The 12,036-nt window shown below is 35.1% G+C and overlaps 1 long non-coding RNA gene across 3 annotated transcripts; it reads right to left on the bottom strand.

Moving 5' to 3' along the window:
• Window positions 1-5,078: 5,078 nt before the first annotated feature.
• Window positions 5,079-9,125, bottom strand: LOC147842638 (uncharacterized). Of its 3 annotated transcripts, XR_015497858.1 has the most exons (5): window positions 9,054-9,125; window positions 7,907-8,012; window positions 7,712-7,782; window positions 6,316-6,500; window positions 5,079-6,145 (listed from the first exon to the last, which is right to left on the bottom strand). It is a non-coding gene; the product is annotated as an uncharacterized LOC147842638 (long non-coding RNA). The 3 variants fall into 3 exon arrangements; XR_015497857.1 differs by lacking the exon at window positions 9,054-9,125 and having other exon boundaries at window positions 7,907-8,044; XR_015497859.1 differs by lacking the exons at window positions 5,079-6,145; window positions 9,054-9,125 and having other exon boundaries at window positions 6,333-6,500; window positions 7,716-7,782; window positions 7,907-8,044.
• Window positions 9,126-12,036: the final 2,911 nt, after the last annotated feature.

The raw sequence follows: 12,036 nt of genomic DNA, 5'->3' as shown, positions 1-12,036 counted from the left end.
AATTAGAGCTGCACTGATATTCCATTACTTCCAGCAATGGGCCTGAAGCATAGTCTGCATAATAGCTTCAACAAAAGAGCATGCTGTAATGAGAGGGATTGTTTGTGTATATCTACAGCTGACAGTAGTGTCTTCTTTTTACAACAGACATATGCGCTGGAATGATAGTTTTAAGATAACTTAATATCTCTGATTGCCCAAAAGCGAGTTATAATTCTCGGTTATTTCAGCTGTCAATTTGTGCGCTTGTATTGGCGACGCAAAAATGATGTTTTTTTACTGAGCAAAAGTGCCATGAGGAATTGTACAGATTTTTAATTGTGTGCCTAACCTTGAACAGAAAGCTAGTGGTTGTTTGATGTGCCACACTGTGAAGAAAATACTTTCTTTATCTTCCCTTTCAGGTTCTTCAACAAGATGAATCTTACAGTAGGAGCAAAGATTGAATCCACTGTTACATCAAAGCCAATCCAAACTGAATAACAGGTGATGCAAGCTCTTTCATGTACTGTACACTTCATCTTTACATCTAAATGAATATGGATTTCAAATGATTCATTGTAATTATATTAGTAAATAGGGTACCACTTCAAAGAGAACGATAAATAGAGTTTGCTTGTGCTGTCGACATGTCAAGACGTCACTGTTTTTCTAAACCTGGCTTCAAAACCTCAATACTTTTAAAGTGATATAGTTTACCCAAAAATGGAAAATCTGCCATCATTTACTTACTTTGAGCTTCTTTCTTTTGATGAACACAAAGAATTTTGGGGACAAAACAGCTGTTTCCATCCAAAGATGCGAATTAAATTTTTGTGTAAAACTTTTGCATAAAGCATTTGCCAATAATGCACTATTTCTATCTAAACAGTCAAAGCCACATGTTAAACTGCCACCAAATATCAGAAAGACAAATGGAAATTGTTGTGACAGACTGTGGCTAAGGGCGACACAGTGGCGCAGTGGGTAGCACGTTCGCCTCACAGCAAGAAGGTCGCTGGTTCGATCCTCGACTCAGTTGGCGTTTCTGTGTGGAGTTTGCATGTTCTCCCTGTTTTCGCGTGGGTTTCCTCCGGGTGCTCCGGTTTCCCCCACAGTCCAAAGACATGTGGTACAGGTGAATTGGGTAGGCTAAATTGTCCAGTGTGTGTGTGTGTGTGTGTGTGTGTGTGGATGTTTCCCAGAGATGGGTTGTGGCTGGAAGGGCATCCGCTGCATAAAAACTTGCTGGATAAGTTGGCGGTTCATTTCACTGTAGCGACCCTGGATTAATAAAGGGACTAAGCCGACAAGAAAATGAATGAATGAATGAGACTTTGGCTAAGGGATTTTAAAATGACCAAAACAACATATCAGATGTTCTGCAATGTGGTCTTTTCTGATTTGTCTATTAATGCTGTCCCGTTGTGCCTATTTCTGTCATCACATGATCTGGTAAAACAAAATCATATCACTTTTTCGATGCACATGCTGGAATATATTTGGTAAATGTGTTTTCCATCATATTTTAACCACTATTTTTTTAATGAATAGGCCAGTGGTTCTCAACACAGGCTTCCTTCTAGTGGTACGTGGAGGAATGAAATATAGCATGTACATGCTACGTATATTTCAAAATGTATTAAAAATGATGTATATAGTATGCCATATATGTTTTTTTGTGTGCATTCCAAAATGACTTGCTTAGAATTAGTTTTTTTTTTTAATGGTTGTATTTTTCCAACATTCTATAGAATATCTTGTTTTGCATTCAACAGATGAAACAAATTCATAAAAGTTTAGAGTCATTTCTGTATGAGTAAATATTGACGATCTAGACAAAAAAACGAAAGCGCTTGGCGCAACAGCATTGAGGACGTGTCTGAATCCACTTTTGCCATTTTAAAGACGGAAAAATACAGCTTGCACCCTGGCGCATGGTCCAACAGGGTTGTGCCTATGGTGTTGTTAAGCGCAAAAATTTGTTTTAAAACTATTTCTAAATTCAGTTCTAATTTCCAGCAAGTGAATAAATGAACAATAACAATAAAATGTGGTTGAAAAACTATGTGGGATAAGAACAGGACATGTGTTTATATCCAAACACATGTCCTGTTCTTATTTCCCATATGGTGATGCATACGTCTCCAAAACCTAAGAACTAAGACAAATCTAAACGTGTTTATATTAAAACAAATATTAATATGCATATAATAAATAATATGACTGCTACTAATAATAATATTATAATAAAAATGCTAATTGTCATAAACTGAAAAAAAAAAATGTAAAAGAAATACTCATGAATTGAAAAACCTCATAGGAACCAGCATTGAAGTAGTCGTCCAAGTTTTAAACAATTAAGGTCTGTTTTAACTGGTTTAGCTCTCCATTAGAAGGTTCATGTTTCTCTGCTGTCCACAAAATATGAGTGAAATGATCCTCGCATCCACCTTTACATGGTTCATGAGCCTCTCAGAAATGCATTTGTTCACTTTGCTCCATTTCTCTCAGCCACGTCAGCATTCTAGACCACATTCTGGTGTGCAGTGAATGTATGTTTGATCTTTAGCTGATCATTAAATGAAATCTCTACATGATGTTTCCATCTGTGCTGTGCTGGATAATAATGACCTCAAACCCTTCAGTTTTCCCCCCCCTGCACCTCTCAGCCTCCGGCATTCCAGTGTTCATTTCTAACAAACTACTGTACCAAAGAAACTCCTAGTTGGGTTTTAATTACAAGGTCTTGTGAAACAATTGATCTACACAAAAACAAAATGCCCTTTCATGCTAATAATACTCGTTTGTTTTCTTACTAAGGCTTTTTATTGATTCTGACAAGCAGAAGTTCAGGAGAGGGAAAGGAAAAAGGGAAAAATCCTATAAAGCTCTGGTTGAAGGATTAAATCTTTCAGGAGCATCACAGCTGAAGTAACTGTATTGCGTAGTATCAGTTAATTGACACTCTCTAACACACATGCTGTATTTCTGCATCTTTTCGGTTTCATATGTCATAGTAAGATGCAATATTTCATGTACAGAAGTCTGGGATGACTATCAAACTGCTATAAAGTTAGGGTTTAAAGTAATTAATAATTTTTTTGCAAAGACTGACATTTATGTTGGCTTGAGAAAGCATGACATGAATTTGGAAAATGTTTTAAGGTTTGAAGTTTGAGGGTTTTCAGCTTGATTCAGTGAATGTAGGTAAATGTACTGTAGGTACTATGTACTATAGGTGCCATGTTTCTGGATAATAACACTTTGATAACATGTTTAAACGTAAACCTAGCATTGTTATTGTCAAATTATTGTTTTTTCTAACTTGATTTAACAAGATTCTAGCATATTTCTGGCATGCATGAAGAATTCTGTTGCATTTTAGCATGACTATGATGTTTATTTGTGCTTTTAGAATGTTGCTTTAACATGTTGCTAACATGCTTTAACATTGGTGTCATTTTAAGCATGTTTCTTGTATTCAACATTTTCATATGATTCACATATGACATTTTTTTAAGATGATTTAATATGTTGCTACCTTAACTATAAATTAGCACTCTTGTGTTAAGTAAACCAACATGATTTAACCCATTTCTAGCATATTTTAGCATGCTACAAGCATTAAACATGAATGTTCAACTTATGTAGATTTGTGGGATTTTCCTAAATTGTCATTTTTAGGCAACTCTCTGATCAGTTTGATAAAGATAAGTGGACAAGGATTATCTCCGAAAGAAAGAAAGAAACCCAGCCGATCATGGCATAGACAGAGCTGTGAAGCAAGCATTTTTTCAGATGTTTTTTCAGATGGTCTCTCAGACATATACATGCATCTAAACGCACACGTTAAATCATGTTGGTAGCAACATTTACACCTTTTAAACTTGACAAAATCAAATTACAAAAGTAAAAAACAAAAAAAGGATTTATTAACAAACAAGTTAAATAAATAGATTTGTAAAAATGAAACAACTGAAAATAAAAAGAACTTAAACCAGCTCAAATGTTCGCAAATAAAACCTGTTGTGTTAATGCACAATCGTTTGTCATTTGAGACAGCACACTTTGTAACAGCACTCCCAAAATATTCTCTCTTGCTATCACAAAAAAAAGTTATTTATCTTTCATTTATTTCCATTATTATTAGCCCATTTAAGTGTTAAGGTGGGCTGTAGCATATTTTTTGTGCCTATTTGACTGCTTCTTCAAATACACTGAATATACTTATTTGTCATTTGTGTTTCATTCGATAGAATAAACATAGACATGGCCATTTTTCAGAAAATAGCCTATTTATTTAATAAAAAATGTGTTATATTTATTTAGCCAATATAGGCTAATAAATTACATTTTATTTATTTATTTATACCATTTTAAATTAAATTACAACCTGTGTTTTACCATTTGTTTTGGCTTTAACAGTTTAATGAACTAATCAAAGAACATTTAACTGCGCAGTGTGAAACATTTTGTATGAAGGTGTAAGTCTGTTCTACACCACCTAACCTGCTTTGAGCAGGGATTGAACTGTTTTTTGACTGTGACTGTAACTTCGTTGCTAAATGGCTTACATGTATTTTATTGGGAAAATAACTGTGTTTGTGTGCTTTATAGTGGCTGAAAAACAGCGTTGATTGGTTTGGAGCAGTGTCTGAGTTCACTCCCAGATAGCAAAATACACTCGGGCCAGTTCCGGCTAGATTGTCGCCTGCCGGAGACTAACCCCTCGGCCCAACTACGGCTGCCGGACTCGGGCCGGATGCCTGTGGACTCACTGCCCGATTCCGGCCCGAATCAAGCGGGCCAGATGCGGCGGCCGTAAGCGAGCCGACGCTGCGCATCCGCGCCGGAATCGGCGCGAGGGTAATGTGCGCTGCGGCCCGGAGCTGGCGCGACTCCGTATTTATACACCTTATAAAACCTTTTGGTATTACATTGGTACTTGATATATGGTATTACAACCATTTGAATTTATATAACAGCAAACACAGGCTATAATGTAAACACAAAGTGTAAGCACTGCGTTAAACCTTTAAATAAAGTGCAAACTGCATACATATTCTGTAACGAAAATAATCAGACAAATGACAAAATAAATGTTAAACGTTTATTGATTGCATGAAAAAAAATAGTACTAAAATTTTATAAATAATTTTGTAGTGCACAAGAATATCAATATAAAAACAACAATAAAACAACACAATAAAGACACACAGAAAGATTTTTAAAAAATCTAAAAATTACACACAAACACAGATGTTTTTTAAAACAACCCTGTTTTCCCAATAGACTTGAATTAAAAATTTGTAAAAAACAGCTAAATTTTATATAAACCTAAATATAGAAACCAATTTAAGATATAGCAAGAAACATCTTAAAAATACCAATGACAATCCGTAAAATATCCAAGTCAAACTTGTAAAAAGTACTGCAGAATTCCGAAGAAACATCTTGAAACATTTTTTAATAAAACATTAAAATAATAATAAACAAACAAATATATATATATATATATATATATATATATATATATATATATATATATATATATATATATATATATATATATATAATTGCAGAAGTATAAAGTCAAACTTTTTTTTTTAAATAAACTTGAACAAAATCAATTGCACAAACAGCAAGACATGAGTGACATGATTATACATTTCATATATATACACGTCTTGTGCAATTTTATATTTATAATTTTATTTGTATTACGTTTATTAAAAATGTATCAAGATGTTTCTTCAGAATTTGGCGCACACATACATACATACCATACATATATATACACACACACACACACACACACACATATATATATATATATATACATATATATATATATATATATATATATATATATATAAATATATATATATATATATATATATATATATATATATATATATATATATATATATATATATATATAAATGCAAATGAAAGAAACAAATTGTTCAAGTATCAGGGAACATCTTAATACACTTAAAATGTTGTTTAAAAAATAAAACAAAATAGTGATGTAGACATTTGACACATTAGCTTTCTCTTCTTTCTTCCTCCATCCCTGTCAGGGGCAAGTTGTAGCTACCTTGTAATGCATTTTTCCACTTCTTTGTCAGTGGCGTGGTATGGACATTTGTCCTCACTCCATCTGTGATTAAAAGATAAACAGATAATTAGTAGTAAACAAGTACTAATGTAAAAAAAATAAAAAAAAAAAATTAGGAAAAAAGTAGGCTACCTACGAAGCAAAAAAAAAAAACAATAAAAAAAAACAAATAAACTTAAAACACTTTGAAATTAGCAAGAGCTTGAACTTACCAGTTTCTTCATTTGTTCAGGCTGCTCCTTTAGTTGATTGTCAAGCTTTTCCAAATCAAATTGGCCAAAGGAAGGTCAAATGTGTTTACATCTGGAATTTCATCACGTCTGTTTTGGTTTTGTGAGAATCAGGCCCAGCTGCTGCTTTATGACGTTGCATGATTTTAAAACTTCAGTCAGTCGTGCTAAAAAAGAAAAATAACAGATTAGTATAAATCAACCTGTAGCTTATTCTCATACAACTTCTGTAAATACAACAGTGGGTTAGACACTGCTGATATTCTCTAGTTGATCTTTACTTTCTAGCTGCATTAAACCTTAACAAATTTAGTGATGTCTTTAGTGTACTGCAGGAGTGTCCAAACTTTTTGGGCCGAGGGCCAGATGCAAAAAACAAACGTTGTCGCGGGCCAAATTTTACATACATCACACAGACACGTGTATATGTGTATATGTATATATGTGTGTATATATATATATATATATATATATATATATATATATATATGTATATATATATATATATATATATATATATATATATAGTTGAAGTCAGAATTGTTAGCCCCCCTAAATTATTAGCCACCGTTTATTTTTTCCCCAATTTCTGTTTAACGGAGAGTTAAACATTTTTTTCCACACATTTCTAAACATATTAGTTTTAGTAACTCATTTCTAATAACTGATTTATTTTATCTTTGCCATGATGACAGTAAATAATATTTGACTAGATATTTTTAAGACACTTCTATACAGCTTAAAGTGACATTTAAAGGCTTCACTAGGTTAATCAAGTTTATGTTATGTAAGTTTATGTAATCAAGTTTTGTTATTTTATAACAATGGTTTGTTCTGAAGACTTAAGGGGCTAATAATTTTGACCTTAAAATGGTTCATAAAAAAAATTAAACCGCTTTTTATTCTAGCCGAAATAAAACATAAGTCTTTCTCCAAAAGAAAAAATATTATCAGACATACTGTAAAAATGTTCTTGCTCTGTTAAACATCATTTGGGAAATATTTAAAAAAGAAGAAATAAATCAATGAGGGGCTAATAATTCAGACTTCAACTGTGTATAGACAGACAGACAGACAGACAGACAGACAGATAGATAGATAGATAGATAGATAGATCATAACAAGAACTGCTGCTTAATTGAATGCATGTAATAGCGACACCCGGTGGTTATTTATTGAATTACGTTCATTTTTGTTTAGCGGGCCAGATTTTATTGATATTTATAAAAAGCCTCGCGGGCCATCCGTAGTTTGGACACGCCTGGTGTACTGGAATGTACAGTATCTGTGCATCTTGATGGTGGTCTTAAGATTTCTGCCATAGTCATTGATGGTGATGGTACTTGTGGTGCTGCATTGATTTCTGAAATCTTCATACCTGCCTTTTATCCAGCCTCTTTGTTCCAAGTAATTTTTCTTCATCACGGTATAGATGTGTCTATACTGTCCCTTAATCAGATACATTTACAAAACAAAACATCACTTTAGTATAGTGCCAGGGCAAAACTCACAGGTTGTAATAGATCAATGACATAACGTTGATAGTATGTGTTTAAAATAATTGCAAACAAACCTGTTCTGTCTTTAGATGTATGACAGGCGATCATCATCCTCATCTGTCTACCAGTCAGAAATCACAGTTGCGTGTGGATGTTTGAGTCGAGCTTCCTCATATGCATCTATAATAAAACATCACATTGTTGTTAACCTCCCGTAAAGAAAAGTTCAAATCCTGAAATACTATCAAAGTTAATTAATGCATATAATACCTATAGTGTAAATAATCAGTACACAGAAGGTTGCACAAGATTTATTCAGAGATTCATGCAGAGTGACAGCCTTATGAATCTGAGACATAGATTTGTAAGATGGTCAAGCACATGCATTATTCTGTACCCATGAAGATTAACCTACCATTGTGAAAAATGTTTGATGATGATAGCCAATAACAATAAACCATTTCAGCTGTTTGTGAAGCAATTAGTAATGTAATGTCTGAAAAGCTCAATCTATGTTGAAAATGTATCAGCAGTTTACAGCTTATAATGGACTTTTAGCACACAACTATAACATGCCTATTCACGTTCAAAAGAGTGTGCTATTGACTTCTTTGGTCGTGATGTGCTGCAAAATGATCTCACTAACCTTTGTTAAACAAGAACAATAAGACTTAATGAACAAATATTGTTACCCATTCATTTAAATCAGAATTTATCACTGTCAATAACATAAAAAAACATCAAAATCTGCTTTAAGACGTTCAGTTTTACATTAACTGACCATTACAGCTTGAACAAAAGATATAATTGATTCACATAGGCTAACACATATGAATTAAAGTGCATAGTAATATATATAATGTTAAATCAGGAATAAAACACGTTTTGCCAAGTTAGTTAATGGATTCGTCTACAGAAACTTTCTTTAACGCAAAGTAAGCATACACACAAATTCGTTTCATGTTTCTTTAACATAATTAAAATAGTTTTTAGTTACTACACACGTTACAATCTAACATTGTGTAAAAGGAACAGGAACTTTCAGACGTGTTTTAACTGTTAGCGTTAGCATACATTAGCTCCAGTCGTGTTTCTTAAAGCAAGTTACATTTCGTATCAAACTGTTTTAAATTACTAAACGCTGTTACAACCAAACACCGTGGAAATGCTTTAAGCTCTAAATTCGCTAATTATACAGAACACAAGCAGTAAAAAGCTTACCTTTCTGACCGGAATCCACGTGATCTCTTTGAAAAACCAAACTTTTTCTTCTTGTGATCTTCGTGCCATGGTGGGTGACAACCAGCTTTTTGGAGCATTACCGCCACCGTCTGGATTGGAGTTTGGATCATGAGTTTAGTCACGCATGTGTTTATTGTGAAACCAACTTCTGCTTTAAAAAAAAAGTCAGCACAGGAGCGTGCTATCTCAAAAATAAGCGAATTTTACATAGTTTTTCTCTAGATGACATGTATAATCTATTTATAAATAATATTGTTTTGTTTGCGTCTAAACATTGCGACCATCCACACTAAATATTCTTTTTTTTTTTTTTTTTTGCTATCGTACCATGAATATTTTCTCAAGTTATCATTATACGTGGAGCTAACAGACTACGAGATAAAATAAGAACTTAATCGGTTGCCATCAGCCGAGTCCTTGCCAGAAGCGGCCAGGATATGGTTGACCGGAATCGGGCCAGTGCTTTACAGCCGCATCACAACCGCATGTGCGCGAGCGAGCTGCGGGCCGCACTCGGCCCGGATAACACTCGCCGATGCCGAGTCAGAGCCGGAGGCGCCGGGGGGCAGCCGAGCTCGGGCCGATTACTGCCTGCTATCTGGGCTAGATCCTTTCAGAGGTGCACCCAACTCTGTGAGCTCAAAAACTTCGCCAGAAACTTAACTTGGATGATGAAGGATGATGGTGATTCTGACTGAGCTGAGCCCAGTTTGATGAAATGTTGTCGGTGTAGGCAGGAGGATTTTCCCCCGAGACACCATCAACAGGCGCTAAGTCATTCACGTCATTCGCGCATATTGCGCCGCAGGATATATATTTGCGCCTTTGCATTGACTTAACATGTAAAACACTCAAACTTGACGCTTCTTTCACGTCTGGTGTGAACACAGCATTAGAGGTCAGAGAAGTGAGGTTTACCTGCACAGCTCTTTACTAGCTGGCCTCCTCTACAGAGACCTACAGTCAAAAATGTATAGAGCCATGGCTGTGGTGAGTCAGCAATACTATGTCTAAAGTGAAACTGTTTTCTCTTATTAGATTTTAGCAAATATGAACAAAACATAGAGAAAACGCCTCCAACTTTCACTGAGAAACACCCGCGAGCGTTTAGTCCTCCGCCTTCAGATTTGGCCACTACTGAGAATGAAGCTCAGCTGCCCCCTACTGGTAATGTATTTCCTGAAACAGAGAATTTTTCTGAGTGCTGTGGCTAACAGTGGCTAGCCATGACGTTCTATTCCCTGAGACTCCCATTTCTAAAGGCCACATCTGTAAATACTGTATATATTTTTTTTCTTTTTTGGTCCAGACCAAGCAAACCAAGAGAATCAAATTACAAGACCTGAGTAGTGAAACATTTCATTCATTCATTTTCCTTCGGGTTAGTCCCTAATTAACAGCAGATTGAACCATCAGGCACTCTGGTATATGTTTTATGCAGCAAATAGAAGTGAAGCATTTACATTTAATTATGTTAAATGATCACTGGCTGTCTCAGACTTATAATACTGTATCCCTAATGCACCTGCTATATACAATTCCTGATCGTCAACTAAAAATTACTTAATTTTAACCTCTGGATTTATTTACTATTTTAACACAAGCTATTTTTTTTTTCAGGTGAGTCTATTTCTGTTTGTGTCAGTGTTTCTCAGGGCAGCAGCAAAATGGAGCTATAAAGAGGAGGATTGGAAACAAAGCAATAATATATTCATCCACTTAGCCAGTAAATGAATCCTGTTAGGGAAAAGCAAACGTTTTACATGAAAAGCCAATCTAAATGAAAGCACTCATAAACACAAATACATTTCGCATTGTTGTGCCTGATGGTGTTTTCGGCAGCAGAGGGATGCGAATAAATGAACATGTATACATTTTAAAAAAAGAAAAAAAAATAGTGTACAGTGGAGGAGAGACGGATTTTCATTTGTTTAATAGTGAACCACAATAAAAGAAAAACATTCATTTTAATGGATTACTCAATATATAATTTTGCAGTTTGCGGGAAATCATTTCTCTGTCCAATTAAATCAGGAGCTGTTGAGAGCTGCACACCAGAGATTTATAGCCCCTCATCATTAGTACTGGACATGCTGGTGGGCAAATGAAGTAGGCAAGTGGGTGTACATGTAAGTGCTGGCGACAGTGGGCGCAAACTGTCTGTCTGTGCATTATTTCAGCATAATTACAGCTCCGCTCCTTTCATGTTGCTGTATGTGTGATTATTATACCGATGCACTGTGTGCTTCTCCTGACCCTGACACACACAGACTGACTTTTGAGCAAAACAGCATTCATTCATCACAGAAGCCATGCTCAAGTGAAAGGTCTGTGTTTTAATTAGAGATGGGTCATTTATGAATGGTTCGTTTAATGTGTCTCTCGTGACGAATGAAAGACACTAGAGGTTAGAATTATTTGTGTTTCCTCATAATTTATCTTTGACGGCATTATAATGATTGTCTAATTTGGTTTATAACTAAAGCATGTGTATGGAGAAACGGACTGAGTGACTATGTAACATTTTAATTGCTTAAATTGATTGAAGAATGTATTAGTGTATGTTTGAATGAGAGTATGGTTGTTTTCCATTACTGGTGGTACAGCTGGTAGGGCATCCGTGGTTCATTCTGTTGTGGCGACCCTGATAATCAGGGACTAAGCTGAAGAAAAAAGAATGAATGAAGGAACGAACGAATGAATGAACCTTACCTCTACAGGGGGGACTTTACCTTACTTTGGGGACTGTTGTTTTGCTTTTGCTGGTTTCGTTTGCGTTTATAGGATACGTGGGTTGGCTGTGTTGGATGTCAATAGGTACATTCGACTTGAACCATGACTGCAGTCGGTGATTAACGAGATTAGCCGAGCGCAGGTGGGGGCGGAGTTGAAAATGGAGTCATCAAGTCGGACAGCTGGACACTTCGGGGCTCAAAGTTGCAGCAGTTATGATGACCGATCA

This window comes from Danio rerio, chromosome 8 (genome assembly GCF_052040795.2).
Source record: "Danio rerio strain M-AB ecotype USA chromosome 8, GRCz13ab, whole genome shotgun sequence".
Taxonomy (NCBI): Eukaryota; Metazoa; Chordata; class Actinopteri; order Cypriniformes; family Danionidae; genus Danio; species Danio rerio.
The sequence above is the reverse complement of the archived record's forward strand: the minus strand, read 5'-3'. Positions and strand labels throughout refer to the sequence as shown.